The sequence below is a fragment of the Stegostoma tigrinum genome, chromosome 28 (assembly GCF_030684315.1).
Source record: "Stegostoma tigrinum isolate sSteTig4 chromosome 28, sSteTig4.hap1, whole genome shotgun sequence".
Taxonomy (NCBI): Eukaryota; Metazoa; Chordata; class Chondrichthyes; order Orectolobiformes; family Stegostomatidae; genus Stegostoma; species Stegostoma tigrinum.
The window spans coordinates 17,222,610-17,242,984 of NC_081381.1; the positions used below are offsets into that span (position 1 = coordinate 17,222,610).

General features: G+C 44.7%; 1 protein-coding gene across 1 annotated transcript in view; it reads right to left on the bottom strand.

The window, feature by feature from the left end:
* The window catches only part of noc2l (NOC2-like nucleolar associated transcriptional repressor), a 220,264-nt gene that overhangs the window by 39,698 nt on the left and 160,191 nt on the right, over positions 1-20,375 (bottom strand). The gene's annotated exons all lie outside the window — the stretch shown is intronic.

The following is a 20,375-nucleotide window of genomic DNA, read 5'->3' on the forward strand; positions in this document are numbered from 1 at the left end:
AAGGAAGCTGCCATCCTTACCTGATCTGGCCTACATGTGACTCCAGACCCACAGCAACGTGGTTGACTCTTAACTGCCCTCTGGGCAATTAGGGATAGACAATAAATGCTGCCTGGCCAGTGATGCCCTCATCTCAGGAATGAAAGGTAAAAAAAACAATGTCCAAAGGCACGGGGAACAGGCAGGAGATATAGATGTGGCAGAACTCAGCAACAGTAACATGACAATTACTGAAGCTGAATGCCCGACACACACTGTGATCACCATTATCATGCTGTAGGCTTTTGTGATTTTTAAACAAAAAACCAGAAATAGAATCAGAAGATCTCCAAGTCACTGAACAGAACAGTCTGCAGCTTTTCAGGTATTAATTTATTGAGCTCCTTATCTTACTTTATTCAGTTTATACGTTCATCCTGAAAATCAATTTGACCCACACACTGGGGGAAGCCAGTGAATTATCTCCAATCAATTTGGAGGTGGTGTTAATGTTTAAAAGCATTGCGTTTGTAGAGATTATTATCTGATATCTGCAGCTAGCTCTAAAGCCTCCAGATATGTACTTTCCACAGTTTTGTTTTGCTCTCTGACTCTGTGAGTGAGTGAGAGAGAGAATGAGTAAGTGAGTGAGGGAGAGAGAGTGGCAGAAAGAGTGTGTGTGCGAGTGTGAGAGTGAGTGTGAGAGGTGTGCGTGCACGAGAGAGAGAGGCTGAGAATGTGTGTGCTCATGTGTGCACGTGCATGTATGTGTTTGACAGACGGTCTGTGAGAATGTGTGTACTCGTGCGTGCGTGTGCGAGAGAAAGTGAGTGTGTGTGAGAAGGGAGTGTGTGTGTAAGAGAGAGGGAGAGAGGGAGTGAGCGAGAGAGGGAGTGTGTGTGTGTGTGTGTGTGTGTGTGTGTGTGTGTGTGTATGTGTGTGCAGGAGTGTGGGTGGGTGGGGGAGAGGGAGAGAGAGAGAGAGAGAGAGAGAGAGACTGAGACAGAGTGTGTGTGTGGGTGTGTGAGAGTGGAGAGAAACAGAGTGTGTGTGTGTGTGTGTGGGGGGGGGGGGGAGAGAGAGAGAGAGAGAGAGAGAGGGAGACTGAGACAGAGAGTGTGTGTGTGTGCGTGCGAGAGTGGAGAGAGACAGAGTGTGTGTGTGTGCGTACGCAAGAGAGAGTGTGTGTATGTGAGAGCGTGTGTGAGGGAGAGAGTGAGAGTGTGTGTGTGTATGTATGTATGTGTGTGTGTGTGTGTGTGGTGCGTCTCAATCTGTGCAAGTGTGTGTACACGTGTGCACATTAGTCACACTGCAGATCAACTTTCTTCAACTCTTAAGAACGTTTGTCAAATTTTGAAAATGGAAGAAAAGTTTGCACATCCAGAGCCTCTCATAACCTCCAGATGGCTAATGGAATACTTTTGAATCTTATCACACACAGTCTCATTAACGACAATGAGTTAAAAGACCAGCTCAATTGTTCAGTGATTGATCTTTTTCTGCTCTTGATACAAGCTTGGGCCAGGCTTCTTGTTGACAATTATAGACCATTGAACGATACAGCGCAGAACAGGCCCTTCGACCCTGGATGTCATGCCAATTGAACACTGTTATTGTCACACTGGCCAGAGGAAGTGGAGGAGGCTGGTACAATTACAACATTTAAAAGGCATGTGGATGGGTACGTGAATAGAAAGGGTTTAGAGGGATATGGGCCATATGCTGGTAAATAGGACTGGATTAATTTAGGGTATCTGGGCGAGTTGGACTGGAGGGTCTGTTTCCATGCTGTACAGCTCTATGACTCTCAGGCCATGATGGTGAGGAAAGCAGAGCAACATGTTCCAATATGTGCACATTCAGATTTCTGGGCAGAACATCAACACCTTGATCATGGAGGTCACGGTGGTATCACAGCTTATCTCAAGAGATTCACCTACATATTCACTAATAAACTATGGTTGATGGATAAATATTTGTCAGGACCACAGGGGTACACCTACAGCAGCACACCCCCAGCCCCTTCCTTGACGTCTAATAAAGACAGCAGTTGAATGACACATCCAGAAGTCACCTCTGACAAGACAGCACTCTATCCGCACTGCATGGTTGTTGGCTTTTGAGCTCAATTAAGCTGCAAACTCACAAGCTCCTCAACTCAGGCGAGAGTGCTACCAACACAGATATTAGAATTCCCACTTATTATCTCAATTTTTCAGAACAAAAGTAAAAGCACATCTTCTTATTGTAGATAAGCAGGCTTTATTTGCACCAGTAATGTTGTGCTAATGACACAAGCTAGACCATAAATTGGTAACCAGACCCCATTTAGATAGAAACCTTGGTTGGGCAAAACCAGATGATTGTGGGTCTTTTCAACATGCAACCATTAAGGGGGAGAAAACAAGAGACAAATGATTGTAATCATGTTTTGCTGTTGTTACCAAAACCCACATCACAAGGTTTGTTAAGCGTAATTAAATTAAGCTAAAGACATTAACCTCTTCAAATTGCAATCCCCAGGGCAAACTGAGGTTCCAAATCCAAAGAGCTCAATTTAACTTACAAGGTGAAAATCGGATTACAACGTAATTTAACTCCTTAAGGCCTCCAAAGTGCAGCATGGAGCTGGTGAAGATAGAACTTAAATGCACAGAGCTAGCTGATAAAACCTAAAATGATGGCCTTAAAATCATAGGTCTCCGACCCACACAGAGTCCTTGTTAATTTTAGTGCCTTGCAGTTTGTAGATAAATGCAAATCTCTGCCCGTGCTATTTTAATCGGGTCAGTTTTGAACAGTGGGAGAAATGTTTAGAAGGTTGGATGCTGGACATGCAGATCAACAGTAAACCCTGAATCCACAATTATTTGGAGAGACGAAAAGAAGATCAAAAAGAATTCTCCTGGAAGCCTTATCAGCATCACTTTGAGAGAGATATTCGAGGCAAGATGGGCTCAATATCTTTTATCTTCAATGTACTCAGACCACAAATAAGGGATGAAAAAGCAGACGGTGCACCTTTTGGATTTTCACTTGGAGGACGGATGGTGCTCATAAGGTCTAGATATTTCAGAGCAATCATTTTAACAAGTTAAAACACAGAACATTGGATTTTAAACCAACGCAATGCATTTTCACTGAGTTTTCTCCCGTTTGAACTCAACCTAACAGGTTTTAATTCTCTTGGTCAAAATCTCAGACATGAGAGCTTAAGTGGATACTGAATACATTCACCACCCATTGCTTGACACCAATGCCCGGTAATTATAACTTTGCAATAACTCGTTCTTCTCATACGGAAAGAACTGTCATCGAGTTCACAAACCCTCCTTCAGGCCTTCCACCCGAGAGCACTCTGGGCTGTGGCACCATGTGGAGTATGTTTACTGTAACCGCAAGCTGGTTAGACCATCCATCAGGACCACCACCATAATGTGATACAGGAGAGGATTTATGGACTTGTTTCCATCTTGAAGCTCTCAGCAAGAGGGGGCATGATAGCTTCGTGGTATTATCGCTGGATCACTAATCTAGAGGCCAAGACAACATTCTGGGTTCGAGTCCCACTACGGAAGATGGTGAAATTTGAATCCAATAAAAAATATCTGGAATTAAGAATCTAACGATGACCATGAATCCATTGTCAAGTGTCGAAAAAACCCATCTGGTTCACTAATGCCCTTTAGGAAGGACACTGCCATCCTTACCTGGTCTGGCCTACATGTGACTCCAGGCCCACAGCAATGTGGTTGGCTCTTAACTGCCCACTGAGCAATTAGGGATGGACAATAAATGCTGCCTAAAAGCAATGCCCACATCTCGTGAATGAATAAACAAGAGAAAAAGAAAACGAGGGTCAAAATGGAAACCAACGATGAACACTAGAATAATCAGGAGTGTAACAGCGCTACGGTATGCCTCTTACACATTGGTCCAAAATAGTGTGCAAATGCAAATCTTTAATCAGGGAAGCCGTCAACACACAGGATGCATGGTTTCACTCCTCTCTATCCATTATTTCACAGGAACGTGGGCTCCTGTTGGCTGGGTCACCACAAATTATCTGTTCCTTGAGGAAGCATTACACAGCCACTGCCTTGAACTGCTGCAATCCATGAAGGGCCAGCTACTTGTCCAGGAGAGTACAGCATAATCCATCACATTCCCGAGTTCTGATTTGTGCCTTGTTGATGGCCGACAGATTTCAGGAGTCAGGAGGAGAGTTACGTACCACAGAATTCCCAGCTTCTGGACTGCACCTGCACCTCCACCTTATTTATAGGGCTGGCTTATTCAGCTTCTGGTCAATAGTAGCCTCTAGAACATTGACAGCGAGCGAATTCAGTGATGGTTATGCCACTGAGTGTCAAGGGGAAACTTAGATTCGCTGTTGTTGGAGGTGCCCATCACCTGTCATTTGCCTGCTGCAATTGTTATACATTATCAGTCATTACCAGCATATTGTTATGTATCAACCATTACCAATCACTGGCTCAAGCTTGGATATGTCCAGGTCTTGCTGCATAAGGACACACACTAATTCAGTCACAAATAGCACAATCTCATTACTTCCTCTTCACAGCATACTTTCCCGCCAATCTTCATGCCAACCACACATTTAGCTAGCATTGCCTTGCCTGTTTCAGCACTCCTTGTTCAAATAATTGACATAATTTGTCCAAAGTTGAGACCCCAGCACAGACCCCTGGGGGACCTCACTCATCACATCATGCCAATCAGAAAAAGACCCATTTATGCACACCCTCTGTTTTCTGTCAGTCAATCTTTGATCCATGCTGGCATGGAACCCTGTACCTCATGAGCGTCTACGCTGTTCAATAAACTTTTAGATGGCAGCTCTGCAATTCCAAGTGTTGTACATCTACCAACTTCCCTTTGTGCATAGCATCTCCTGTTCCTTTCTCCCTTGTGCAGTTATCTGGCTTCCCCTGAAACATTTTGTTGGAAAATGATCCATTTTTCATTTTAAGGAGGTCAATTTTTCTGCAATGATGTTTGGTTCATGATTTTCCTCAACGGCATCTCTGAACACATTAAAGCAACACATTTATTTCATCTTTCTGCCTAGGTTTTGACCAATCCCCTCTTCTAAATAATTACAAAACCACTTACAACTGTCTTTGGATAAACATCTGCATCGGAAAACCTTTAAAGATCACATTCGGTGTGGACTTGTTGGGCCGAAGGGCCTGTTTCCACACTGTAGGCATTCTATGATTCTATTATATGGAATAATTTGCAGCTTGCCTCAGGAATTTGTAGTTTGCCGCATACATAATCAGGAATTTTACTTGACGGTATTCAGGAAGTGAAGCACCACACCTAATGGTTAAATTAGGCATGTTCATATCTGCTCTAATTATTTACTACACTTTTACCATTATTATGTTGCTGCATTTATTTCCAGAGGAACATTTTCCATTTTAAAGGGGTGTTCATTCACCAAGTAAAGCATGAGAGACACCAGCCCGTCACACGGGAAATTAGGATCAAGTACAGTATTTGCGTAAAACAAGGTCACAGAGCAGGGTCAACAGATGTCATCCAGTGCTGAAAGCAAATCCTGCTTTCTCTGTTTGTTCTTTATCTTTTCCTTTTAAAGGATGTAGCTGCATTGGAGCAATTCAGAGAAGGTTCACTTCACAATTGTACAGTCATAAAAGTTGCACAATGCAAAAACAGACCCTTTGGCCCAATTCGTCCATGCTGACCAGATATCCTAAATTAACCTCGTCCCATTTGCCAGCATTTAGCCCACAGCCCTGTAAACCCTTCCTGTTCATGTACCCATCCAGATGCCTTTTAAATGTTGTAACTGTACCGACCTCCATCACTTCCGCTGGCAGCTCATTCCATACATACATCATCCTCGGTGTGAAAATGCTGCCCCTTAGGTCCCTTTTAAATCTTTCCCCTCTCACCTTAAATCTAATGCCCTCTAGTTTTGGACTGTTCTACCCTGGGGAAAAGGCCTTAACTACGCTATCCATGACCCTCCTGATGTTATAAACCTCTATAAGGTCACCCCTCAGCCTCAATGCTCCAGGGAAAATAGCCCCAGCCTATTCAGCCTCTCCCTATAGCTCAAATCCTCCAACCCTGGCAATATCCTCGTACATCTTCTTGGCATCCCTTTCAAGTTTCACAACATCTTTCCTATAGCAGGGAGACCAGAATTGAACGCCGTATTCCAAACAAGGCCTCACCAATATCCTAAACAGCTGTGACATGACCTCCCAACTCCTATACTCAATGCACTAATCAATAAAGGCAAGCATATGAAGTCAGAGATAATGGGAACTGCAGATGTTGGAGAATCCGAGATAACAAAGTGTGGGGCTGGAAGAACACAGCAGGCCAAGCAGCATCTTAGAAGCACAAAAGCTGACGCTTCGGGCCTAGACCCTTTTCTGATGACGGGTTTAAGCATTTGAAGTGTCTTCTTTACTATCCTGTCTACCTGTGAGTCCACCTTCAAGGAACTATGAAAGTGCACCCCATGGGGAGAGTTGAAAGGCTTGTTTTATGAGGAGGGATTGAGCAGGTTAGGCCTGCACTTGTTAGAGTTTAAAAAGATGAGAAGAAATCTAATTGAGGCATAAGCTGCAAAAGGGGATTGACAAAATAGACACAGAGAGGATGTTTCCTCATGTAGAGCAATCTAGAATGAGATGTCACTGTTTCAGGATAAGGAGTAGTAGATTTAAAACTGAGACGAGACAAAATCACTTTTCTCAAAAAAATCGCAAATCTGTGGAATTCATTGCCCCTGAATCTGCTGGGAAATTGAGTAAATTTGAGGAGGAGATGGACAGATTTTTAATTATTAATGGGTTAAAAGGGTTATGGGAAAGTGGAGTTGCGGCTGAGATGAGATCAGCCATGACTGTATTAAATAATGGAGCAGGCTCGAGGCACTGAATGGCCTACTCCCGTTCCCAGTTCTTACAATTCCTACCACTACACTGAAATATGGAAACAGTTTTATCCAGCGACTCTCCCTCGACGGTTCTGCACGACAAGAGAACTGGCAGAATGGAAGTAAGGCTCCAGTATTCTGAAGGAGCTCTGAATGCAAACTTCTGAGAGAAACGTGGAGCTCTCTCATTTTGTTAAAAAATAGGCAGGGTCGAGCTGCAATCGACGTGGGATTGTCGCTTCTAAGAAGAGTCATCATCAGCTCTCTTAACACCATTTGCCAAAGGCTTTCCCAGAAGGGAAGCTCAATGCAATAATGGACTTGCACAAAGCAGAACCAAATGTAGCGAAGCAGCTTGTAAGCTCAGAGGCTCAGCTGCAATCTTCAGGGAGGCCAGATGTCTCATGTATGTGCGCAAGTAAACCTGATTGAAGGGTTGACAAGTGAGCATTTGGGCTAAAGATAGCTTGAGAAGAGAAGGGGCCTTTGAAAATCAAAACACACGCAATACTCAAACCTGGAATGCTTTGTTAAGTCCAATAGGTGCACTCATGTTGCTGATTAATTGCAAACCCAATACCCTCAGCCCACCCAACACTGGGAGCTTCTCCCCTCCCTGTTTTGGATGGATGTATTGCTTCCCTCCTTTTAGACACTGACCATGACTCACTTCTAAGTGGGGGAGACAGAAAGAAGCCTGTTTATGAAGCAGCTTTTCCACGGTAAACCCTGATTGAAAATACCTTGACGCCTGGTTCATAAAACTTTGCCTGAGAGATCTGAATTGGATTCAGTTCATCATCTTCCACAAAATCAAATATTGGAGACGCCAGTTCATTTTTCATAATGAAATTGGGGAACAATAAAATTCAAGCAAATTCTGTCAGTGAATAATCACTGGAGAATAAAGCATGTATTTTTTTATTAGTGTACCGAGGTGCCACATGCAGTTAGAATTGAAATATTACTGGAATATTTACTTTTAAATTTCTGTTGTCACCCCTTGCTATGCTGAAAATCTTTCGAAATGAATTTTGAATATTTAACTCCTTAATTCTCGGCAGCGTCTTCAGCCTGTTTCTGTATTGTTCTAACAATTACATGGGGACCTGAAACACACACAGAGCATGTCAACATCACAAGGACAGCGTGACACGGTGGCTCAATGGTTAGCACTGCTACCTCACAGCACCAGGGACCTGGGGTTTGATTGTACCCTTGAGCGACTGTCTGTGTGGAGTTTGCACATTCTCCCCGTGTCTGCGTGGGTTTCCTCCGGGTGCTCCGGTTTCGTCTCACAGTCCAAAAGATGTGCAGGTTAGATGCATTGGCCGTGCTAAATTACCCACAGTGTCCACGGTCATGTGGGGTTGGTGGATTCGCCATCAGAAATGCAGCCTACAGTGATAGGGTAGGCGGGTGAGTCTGGGTGGGATGCTCTCCAGCGAGTTGGTCCTGTATTATGGGTTGTGGGCTAGACAGCATTTATTGCCTATCCCTAGTTGCTCAGAGGGCAATTAAGAGTCAACCACATTGCTGTGGGTCTGGAGTCACATGTAGGCCAGACCAGGTAAAGATGACAGTTTCTTTCCTTAAAGGACATTAGTGAACCAGATGGGTTTTTCCAAAAATTGCCAATTTTCTGTTCTCTTTGGAGCGATGGAGGCTAAAATGGGAATTTAATAGAGACATACAAGATGATGAGAGGATTAGATAGGGTGGACAGTGAAAGTCTTTTTCCGAGGATGATGACTTCAGCTTGTACAAGGGGGCATAGCTACAAATTGTCGGGTGATAGATTTAAGACAGATGTCAGAGGCAGGTTCTTTACTCAGAGAGTGGTAAGGGCGTGGAACGCCCTGCCTGCCAATGTAGTTAACTCAGCCACATTAAGGGCATTTAAACAGTCCTTGGACAACCATATTGATAATGATGGGATAGTGTAGGGGGAGGGGCTTAGATTAGCTCACAGGTCAGCACAACATCGAGGGCCGAAGGGCCTGTTCTGTGCTGTATTGTTCTATGTTCTATGATTCATGGTCATCATTGGATTCTTAGTTCCAAATATTTTATTGAATTCAAATTCCACCATCTGCCGTGGCAGGATTCAAACCCAGGTCCCCAGAACATTATCTGGGTATCTGGGTCAACAGTCGAACGATATTACCATTAGGCCATCACCTCATGGTATGAATTTGTTGGGCCGAATGGCCTGTTACGACACTGTAAGCGTTCCATGATATTTGTAGGACCGCACATCGCTGCATTAGCACATTGCGATTACCAAATTGCCACTAAGATATTGAAAACAATGCTTTCCAATCATCTCATCCAGACATTTTGAGACTATATTTAAAGTAATAAGGCTGCACTTTACTGAGATGGAGGAAAATGAACAGTTATCATTTAAAACGTGTATATATGCGACTCAGAATTTAAGCACAGTTTAATAAATTGTTGAATACCAAACCCTCTGGAACTCATTTCAATCCTCCCTTTATAGAGTTCAGCATTATACACAGGGGAAGGAATCATCTCATGGATTCCATAGTTCATTCATTTATATGATCAGGCTTCATTTTTGCATGTAAATTAATAATTTTTTGCGCAGCTGAGCTTACACTACTTCAATTCTTTTGTAGACTTCAGGAGTTCTCCCTCCAACCCCCACTCTTCAAAACTCCAGTGAATGTATGATGTAGAGACTCACACACAATGGCAATAATTTACTGGTAGCGGCACTTGATTTGAAAGCAGCTATTCATGTATAATTTCCTAAAGTAATACGGTCTCACATATTCCCCTTTCATTTTTATGTTTTGCACCCGTTTTGATGGTGCATAATGCCAGCTGTTCTCCATTCTGTATCGTGGGTACACCTCATCAACAGAGGGGTGGTCAGTCAGCTCAGTTGGCTGGATGGCTAGTTTGCCAACAGTGATGTCAACAGCATGGATTCAAATCCTGCACCTGCTGAGGTTAACTCTCTTTCTCAAGCTCTCCTGAGGTGATCCTCAGGTTAAACCAGCACCAGCTGCTTTCTCTCTAAAGACAGGGCAGTCCTATGGTCCACTAGGTCCACAGCAGCTTTAAGCTTACACCTCTCCACACCAACTCCAAAAATATTGTAAACAGCTGATTAATTCATACGACTTCAACTCCAAATTACTCACTTACAATGGGTGAGTTCCTAGTAGTACTATAGATAGAGTCAAAAATTACTTTTAAGGTGATGTAGCAAATGTGATGCAGGTAAAAATTTCCAGTGAGTAGTTAGGGCTTGGAATGCAATACCTGTAAATGTGGAGGAGGCAGGTTCGATTGAGGCATTCAACATGGGCATTAGAGATTGATTGGACAGACATTACGTGCAAAGGTGGAGGCAGGAAGGCGGGAGAATGGCACTAGGTAATGATGCTCATTTGAACAGCTGATACAGATACGATGGGCCAAATGGCTTCCTTTTGCACCGTGGTTTTCAATCATGTCTAACTAGAGGATCCTGCCCGAGACGTTGCAGGCGATGTCCGTCAGAACACGAAATGGGAGGTATAAGTGGATCAGGGAATCAGATGGAAATCAGTCCTAATTTTGAAGCCACTTAATCAGTCACTATTCTGACTTACACTGCTCTGCACTTATATTATTTCGTGTTGGAAAGCAAAACATATGGAAATTTCTCCTCATCTCATCCAAAATGGTTCACCCTGTTTCCTTTGACTGCGACCCCTGGTTCTGAACTCATTAGTCACTCAGCATCATCCTTCCTGCAGTTACCTTGTCTAGTCCTGCTCTCCTAATCTCCTGCTCTCATTCTTCTAAATTCAACAACAAGGTACGCCTTGCTGTAATGCAGCTACCTGAACCCACCAATTAATCCTTTCTCACTCTCTCTGGGGCACAGTCATTCAGCATGGAAACAGAAGTCCAACCAGCCCATGCCGAATATAATCCCAAACTAAACTAGTCCCACCTACCTGCTCCTGGGAAATATCCCTCCCAACTCTTACTATTCATGCACTTACTCAAGGGTCTTTTAAACGTGGTAATTGTACCCACATCCACAACTTGCTCACAAAGTTCAATGAACACACGAGCCACCCTCTGTGTAAAAAATTTGCCCCCGTGCCTTTTTAAAAAATCTCTCTTCACTCACATTAATAATGGGCTCCCTGGTCTTGAAATCCCCCATCCTAGGGAAAAGACACCTACTGTTAACCCTCTGGAACTCGTATCCCCACAGTGTGCTCTACTGTGAGGGTGGAATGGTAGCCCTGTCTAGCCCCTGCAGTCTCCCATCTTTCAAATGGACAGGAGCCCCCTTGGGGTAACTGAGTTACTGTCAGATGATCAGAAAACATGGCCAGGGTTCCCACAGAACAACAAAGTGCTTTTGTTCCTGTCGCATGTCAAAATTTTGGTCAGAAACTGCGGCATTTCAGAATCTACAGTGAAGACTGAAGGCGAAAAGGAGGGCAATTTTAACAGGCAAAATGCCTTTTGTTTTATGATATATAAAAGAGAGAAAGGGTCAAAAGAAAAAAAGAGAGGGAGGAACTGACGACAAAAACCAGAAATTGCTGGAAAATCTCAGCAGGTCTGACAGCATCTGTGGAGCGCGATCAGAGTTAACGTTTCGGGTCCGGTGGCCCTTCCTTGGAACCCGAAACGTTAACTCTGATTTCTCTTTACAGATGCTGCCAGACCTGCTGAGCCTCTCCTGCAATTTCTGTTTCCGTTTCTGATTTACGGCATCCTCAGTTCTTTCAGTCCTTTTTTATTGAGGAATTGACAATACTTTTTCAAAGTCACCGCAATAACCTACACATTTTATTTAAAATTTGAAGGCAATTATAATAGAACTAAAGAAATTTATTTTAACATTTTTGTTTCCAGATTATCTGGAATTATAAATCAGCAAAATGACAGGCATGACTGTAACTGAATTTCAGACCACTCTTCAATGTCATTAGCCCCGACACTCACGCATACATATGCACAGACGCACTCAGATTCACACACACACACACACACACACACACACACACACACACACACACACACACACACACACACACACAGCAGCGCTGACCGTCTGAAGAGCCTCAATCTAATTGTTTTCAGAGCAGCACTAGAACAGCTCAGAGGCGAGGCACCGCTCCCAATTAGTGGAGGGTCTGGACAGAGGTGATTAGCTGCATCTGCCCCATCACAGCTTCAAACAGGATGGATGAGTAATTGGCAAACAGAGGGGAGCGAGAAAAACAGTTCTCCTTGTGGTAGCTATGACAACTATTTGATCACCTAACCACCTGCAGGAGCTGAGTGGATGCTGAGTCTAAAAGCATTATGTATCACAGCTGCGTGGGAACAATCCCATTAAACAGAGTGCAGCAGGGATTGGGTTTAGGGCAGCAAGATCAGACCATGGCAACTGCTTCAAATTATAAGGTCCACGGGGATTTCAGTCTACAAAGACTAAGACTTTCTGAGGTAGAAGCCATCATCGAGTCGTGGATGAAGAGTGCCTATATGTGTGAGCAAGCTCTTAACAAAAATCAATAATAGATAGGAGAGGCACACGTCCTGATCGAGTCCTGTGGTCTGTACTTGACCTGCTTTGAGCAGGGGCTCCCAAAGGGTTAAAGTCATTTAAGGACCAGAAGATGCAGGAATGCAGAAGCAAGCCATTCGGCCCGTTGGATCTGCTCTGACAATCTGAAATGATAATATTCTGGCCTGCCCATAAGCCTCAATGCCCTTACAGATTAAAAGCCTATCGCAGCCTGGAATATATTTAATGGCCCCGGCTCAATAGCCCAAAGACACAAGCTCTTTCCATTTTGACGTCCACATAACAACATTGCAACAGCTCTACTTTAAGAAACACTAATCTCCTCTGCCATCTCCTAATGCTGTATGTAAATATGCCTCAATCTTCAAATGTTTTTATTCAGTTTCAGTGGCAAGGTGCTGGAAAATATAAATTACAGCTCAGTAAATAATGCCGTGACGTCAACTCTCACTGAAGTAATTTTAAAGCGTAGCATTGCCTTCCTGAACCGACCTTCAACTGAATCTGCATCTCCAAAAACCAGTGCAGAAACCACAAGCCCCCATGCTACAGCCCCCCGAGCAAAACAAGGCCTAAAAACTGAAGCAGGTTGAAATAACATACAAAAATCTGGCTCACGATTGGTGTGCAAGCCCAAAAGCACATATTAAAATTCAGACCCAGAAAATTAGCGCCCAGTCTTTCAGGAAGCGTACCACTACCTTTGACATCAACGTCCAATGCAGCAGTCGTCCAAAAGTCAAATCGTTTACCAGAAAACCCCATGACCAATCAGTTAACCTGTTTCATTTTACCATACAACCATTTAACATGATTTTGAAGGAAACCAGATAAAAGGATTTCAGGGAGTAAATGATTACTTCAGTATGTAACACACACAAGCAAGCAGAGCCAAGCCTTTTAATAGCTGTACCCAAGACTGACCTGATGAATCAATCATTGTGCAAATAGTTAATAAACAGACTTAATTCACTTAATCCCTGTTTTTAAAAAGCTTGCTTCCATTGTTACAAATCTCATTCTTATCTTCCTTTACCCCGTATGTTGCCCAAATTCATCTCACTTCAACCTTTCAATGCTATATAACTAAGTAAGATAGGCTGCATTTCCACAGCAAGCGTAGCAATAGTGCCCAGCAGATTTGTTGCAGTTGGAAGGACAAAGCTAGCACTGATTTTTTAAAAATATTAACCTATTTTTCTGATCAACGCGCTCAGAGACGTAATTATACACGTCTGGTGCAGATGGGACTTGATCCCTGGCCTCCTGGTTCAGCGGTTGGGACCCTACCCATATAACCTCAAAAGGGCAAAGCTTGTGTTTACATTGCTTGTGGCTTTTCATGGCCTCGGGATACCTCAAGGCACTTTGCAATAAATTAAGGATTTATGAAGTGCAACCATTGTTGGAATGTTGGAAACTCGGAAGCCAATTTGCACACAGCAAACTCGTACAATGAGATTATCTCCAACTTGTTTTCGTGATGTTTGATGGATGACCATTGTTGACCCAAGGGGTAGCTCCCTGGCCCTTCTTAGAAATACTGCCAGGAAATCTCTTACAGCTTAACTGGAACCCTACCACAGTCATCAGGAAAGGCAGGATGCGGAGGTGCCCCTGTCAGACTGGGGTGGACAAGGTCAGAAGTCACACGACACCAGGTTACAGTCCAACGGGTACGAAATCATGCGTTTTTGGACCGTGGCTCCTTCAGCAGGTTCAAGTGCTGCTGACGAAGGAGCAGCGCTTCAAAAGCTTGTGGTTTCAAATAAGCCTGCTGGACTATAACCTGGTGTCGTGTGGCTTCTGACTTTATCAGAGAAAGCAGACAGATGTCTCGGTTTTATACAGGGCCTCGCTGAGAAAACAGCTCGGGTATTGTGTGCAGTTTGATCTCCCTACCTAAGAAAGGATACACGTACCACAGAGGGAGTGCAACAGAGGTTTGCTCGCCTAATACCGGAGTGGCAGGATTGTAACATGAGGACAGGCTTATTTCAACTGGGCCTGTATTCACTCAAGAGGGGAGAGGGCATACGAGTGAAATGGAAACAACTCTAATGTGGTTGGACAGACTAGGGGCAAGGAGGGCGATTGCCCTTGGTTAAGGAATCTCAAACCGGGGAAAGACTCAGGATAAATGGTACACTATTTAGGGCTGAGATGAGGAAATATTTCTTTACTGGGAGGAACCAGTGGAATTCTCCACCATAGAGGCCAAGTCACTGAATACAGTCAAGAAAGAGAAAGTGTTTAGAATTTAAAGGCTCAGGAGGTGTGGGGGGGGGGGGGGGGGGGTGGTGGGGTTGCAGGGACAGGAAAGCAAGGATAGGGGGTCAGCCCCTCTGCTCTGCATGTTCTTTTTCTTTCTTTTCCTCCCTCTCTCCTCCCTTCTCCTGGCCATGGACACCACAAACCCGGCACTGGCAGCAGACAGAGACGCCATCGTCCAGAGCGGGGACACCCGTGACCAGAGCCCAGAGCTGGGACACCAGCGACTAGTGACCAGAGCTGGTACGCCAGTGACTGGAGCAGTGGCGCCAGTGACTGGAGCAGTGGCACCAGTGACCAGAGCGGGGATGCCAGTGGCCAGTGACCAGTGTCCAGAGCAGTGACACCAGTGACCAGAACAAGGACACCAGTGACCAGAGCTGGGGCGTCAGCAACTAGTGACCATGGCTGGGACATCAGTGACTAGTGTCCAGAGTGGAGACGCCAGTGACTAGTGACCAGAGCAGGGACTTCAGTGACTAGTATCCAGAGCAGGGATACCAGTGACTAGTGTCCAGAGCAGGGATACCAGTAACTAGTGTCCAGAGCAGGGACGCCAGTGACTAGTGTCCAGAGTGGGGCGTTTTATCCTGCATTTCTTTTTTCAGTAATTAAGGATTGTACCTAGGTACCTCTCTGCCGAAGTTGGCACTGTAAGTGGTGACTTACAAACATGTTACTGTATTTATTTGTGAACGTGACAACAAAGCCAGTTCAATTCAACTCAGCCATGATCAGTGTCAATGGCAGAGAAGGTTCAAAGGGCTGAATGGCCTACTCCTGCTCCTTTTCTTTGTTGTACATCTCACCTGAAGGACAGCAGCTCCCAAGGTGCAGCGCTCCCTCCGTACTGCACTCTAGTGTCAACGCAATTTTGTGGTCAAGTCTCTCAATTGGAAATTCAGCCAACGTCCTACCAGCTCAGAGGTGAGAGCACTACCACTGAGGGATGCCTGACATGACAGTGCAAACCTGGAGACCTGACTCAGGTAAGACGTGTACACCCAGACAGCTCTGACCCTGCTGTCTGTACGAACAGTAAGGACTGTGGCCAGGCCATGACAGCTGTCAGCAATTATTGGGCTAAAAACAGAAGGTGCTGGAAAAGCTCGGCAGCTCTGGTGGCATCTGTGAAGGAGAAAACAGAATTAACATTTCGGGTCCGGTGACCCTTCCTCAGAACTGACCCATCCAAAATGCCATTACGGCACCTGCAGTTCTTTCAGCTTTTCTTCAGCAATTATTGGATTGGGTTGAAGCTTGGCTGGGCACTCAACAACCAATTCAGACAGCACTGATGTGAAGCTAGAACAGTCTTACCCAACTTGAAACCCAGTGTAAATACAGCTCTAAGATCCAAATTTAGGCTGTTAGATTGATTGTCCTTGTTTAAAAATAAAGTCATAATAATTTGAACTCCATTTATCACAAGCGTTTAATTGAGTGGCCAGGGGTTATCCAATGTCAGAAGCTGCCTGAAACAGACAGTAGTTCACTGGCTCACAACTCAATCAGATTTTAATCAGCTTGCTGGGTTTCACATAAACTTGTTGCCGATTCACAGTTACATGTGAATTATGTCCTCAGAGCACAGTCATTCTTTTAAAAAAAAACATTCACCTCCTTATGATACTTCAGCCTGATCTCTCAGGCCACTCTGAAGTTACAGCCTCCACTGTTCTCAGTTAGAGTCACCCCATACCCATCATATTTAGTGAGATTTAGAATCACAGAACCCCTACTGTGTGGAAGCAGGCCATTCGGCCCATAGAGGACACACTGCCCCCTCCGAAGAACGTCCTGCCCAGACTCACCCTATCCCTGTAATCCTGCATTTCCCATGGCTAAATGACCCAGCATGCACATCCCTGCAAACTCTGGGACAATTTAGCCTGGCCAATTCACCAAACCTGAACATCTTTGGACTGTGGGAGGAACCCGGAGGAAACCTACGCAGACGCAGGGAGAATGAGCAAACTCTGGCCTGAGGCTGGAATCCAACCTGGGTCCCTGGTGCTGTGAGGCAGCAGAGCTAATGACTGAGCCACTGTGTCGCTCTTTCGCTGGTTTAAAGCACAGCTTATGTATAGAACAATGTTATTTGTGGTGTCATGCCTTTTGTTCAGCATTAAGAGTGAATGAAATATAAAAATTACCCTTCCAGACCTAGCTTCCCTGGCACTTCAATTAATTTTACAGGACGGACTTCCTGGAAATCAACTGGAGATTAATTCTTGATGAGGCTGCAGTGAAAAATGCACAATCCCCGGCTGCCGTATTTAAATCTGGGCAGCCACCGAGGGAACATATAGCTCCTTAGCTGTATCTCCACCGCCAAAACTCTAATTACCGCAGGACTAGAATGCACACATCTGAAACAGATACCAGGCCATGTCATCATCCAGGTGACCTCTAATGAGGTCAGGGCCCAGCAATATGACTGAACCCTTTCGCATCTATCCTAATAGGAAACAGCTCGTATTGCAATTGGCCATACACCGAGCCCCTCCCCAAACAGTCGAGCTTTTGCAGTACCGGTTCTTTTTACATTGCACACATGCAACAGCAAACATCTACGTGATCAATCTAACCTCCTTTACAAAGACGCAGAGAGATTGGGAAAACGTAAATAGGTGCTAGCTGAGACATTGGGACTCTGTGCGAGAGGAAAATAAAGCATTTCCACTAAATCCTTCAGGCCAAAGTACTGCTGTGCTAATCTCCTCCAAGTCCTGTTGCTAAGGACACCTCGCTTACTATGACAATGAGCAGCCTGGTCCACGTGCCCAGCAAATCTCTTGGTGCTCCAGAACTGATCTGTGTGAATGACACCACGTACAGGCATCCACAGCGGCCAATACAAATTCATAGTGTGTGCCTGTGTGCAGTTCAGTATATGCAGGCTGAGCCAATGAGCAGAGCACTGTGTCTGATCAGCACCAGGCAATGAGAGCTTTCCTCACCTGCTCAGATTGTTTCTCACTATCTTGTAACCAGTGATGCGTTCCAACGGACTGGGGGAAGAGCACAGCACGTACTTGACTGTACAGCTGCTTGACCCTGTCATAAACTGGACCCTGCGTCATCCAGTTTCCATGACAAAAACTTCCAAACTGCTTTTGCGACTATCAGTACACATTATAAGTCAGTTTGAGTTGAGGTCAGGAACAAGAGAGGAGTAGTCACTTTGTTGGGGGTTTTTACAGAGCCCCTAACAGTTGCAGAGAAGTGGAGGAGTGGATTGGGAGGCAGATACTGGAAAGGCAGAAGTCACAGGGTTGTAGTCATGGGTGACTTCAACTTTCCAAATACTGATTGGAAACATTTTAGTTGTAATAGTTTGTCCAGTGCATTCAGGAAGGATTCCTGACACAGTATGTAGATAGGCTAACATGAGGAGAGGCCACTTTGGATTTGGTGCTTGGCAATGAACCAGGCCAAGTGTTAGACCTGTTGGTAGGAGAGCATTTTGGTGGTAGCGATCATAACTCTGTTACTTTTACAATAGTCATGGAAAAGGGTTGGTACATACAACAGGATAAGGTTTATAATTCGGGAAAAGGGTAATTACAATTCTGTAAGGCAAGAACTGGGTAACATAAAATGGGAACAGATGCTGTCAGGGAAGAGCACTATTGAAATGTGGAGATTGTTTAAGGAATGCTTACTGCGTGTGTTCTCTATGTTTGTCCCTAGTAGGCAGGGAAGATGCGGTCGAGTGAGGAACCCTTGATTCTCAAGAGAGGTAAATGATTGTTTAAGAGGAAGACGGATGCTTATGTAAGGTTTAGGAAACAAGGAACGGAAAAGGCTCTAGAGGGATACAAGTTATCTAGGAAGGACCTGAAGAAAGGGCTTAGGAGAGCTACAAGGGGGCATGAGAAAACCTTGGCAGATAGGATCAAGGAAAACCCCAAGGCTTTTTACATGTACATAAGGAATAAGAGAATGACCAGGGAAAGGGTAGGGCCGATCAAGGATTGTAAAGGGATTTTGTGCATAGAGCCTAAAGCGATAGGAGAGGTCGTTAATGAATACTTTTCTTCAGTATTCACAACGGAGAGGGACCTAGTTGTAGGGGAAGACAGTGTGAAACAGGCTGGTAGGCTAGAGGAGGTGGATGTTAGTAAGGAAGATGTGCTAGGAATTTTGAGGAAGTTGAAGATAGATAAGTCCCCCAGGCCTGATGGGATTTATCCAAGGATTCTATGGGAAGTGAGGGAAGAGGTTGCAGGGCCTTTGGTGATGATCTTTTCATCCTCACCGTCCACGGATACAGTGCCGGAAGATTGGAGAGAGGCAAATGTGGAGAGAGGCAAATGTCATTCCCTTGTTCAAAAAAGGGAATAAGGATAACCCTGGAAATTACAGGCCAGTTAGTCTTACATCAGTGGTGGGCAAATTATTGGAAAGGGCTCTGACAGGAAGGATTTGTGATCACTTGGAAAGGCCTAGCTTGATTCGTGATAATCAGCGTGGATTTTTGAGGGGTAGATCATGCATCACAAACTTTACTGAATTCTTTGAAGAGGTGGCCAAACATGTGGATGAAGGTGGAGCAATGGATGTGGTATACATGGATTTAAGTAAGGCGTTTGATAAGGTTCCCCATGGTAGGCTCATGCAGAAGGTAAGGAGGCATGGGATAGGGGGAAATGTGGCAGATTGGATTCAGAATTGGCTGACCCTTCGAAGACAAAGGGTGGTAATGGATGGAAAATATTCAATATGGTGCTCAGTTATAAGTGGTGTACAAAGGATCTGTTCTGGGTCTTCTTCTATTTGTGATGTTTGTAAATGAATTGGATGACGGAGTGGAAGGGTGGATTAGTAAGTTCGCGGACAATACAAAGGTGGGTCGAGCTGTGGATAGTGCGGAGGGCTGTTCTAGGTTACAAAGGGACATTGACAGGATGCAGAGCTGGGCTGAGAAGTGGCAGATGGAGTTTAACCCTGAAAAGTAAGAGGTGATTCATTTGGGAAGGACAAACTTGAAAGCAGAATACAGGGTTAACGGAAAGATTCTTGGCAGTGTGGAGGGGCATGTCCACAGTTCCCTGAAAGCTGCCACTCAGATGGATAATAAAATGTGAGGCTGGATGAACGCAGCAGGCCCAGCAGCATCTCAGGAGCACAAAAGCTGACGTTTCAGGCCTAGACGTTTCATCATCACGAAACGTCAGCTTTTGTGCTCCTGAGATGCTGCTGGGCCTGCTGTGTTCATCCAGCCTCACATTTTATTATCTATTAACTCAGATGGATAGAATTGTTATGAGGCATATGGTGTGTTAGCTTTCATTAAAAGAGGGATTGAGTTCAAGAGCCATGAAGTTATGCTCCAGCTATACAAAAGCCTGGTTTGGCCACGTCAAGAGTATTGTGTAAAGCTGGATGAACACTGCAGGCCAAGCAGCATCAGGATACTCCTGCTCCTCCGATGCTGCTTGGCCTGCTGTGTTCATCCAGCTCCACACCTTGTTGTCTCAGATTCTCCAGCACTGGCATTTCCTACTATCTCCGGAGTACTGTGTCCATTTCTGGTTGCCTCATTACAGGAAAGATGTGGAAGCATTGGAAAAGGTGCAGAGGAGACTTACCAGGATG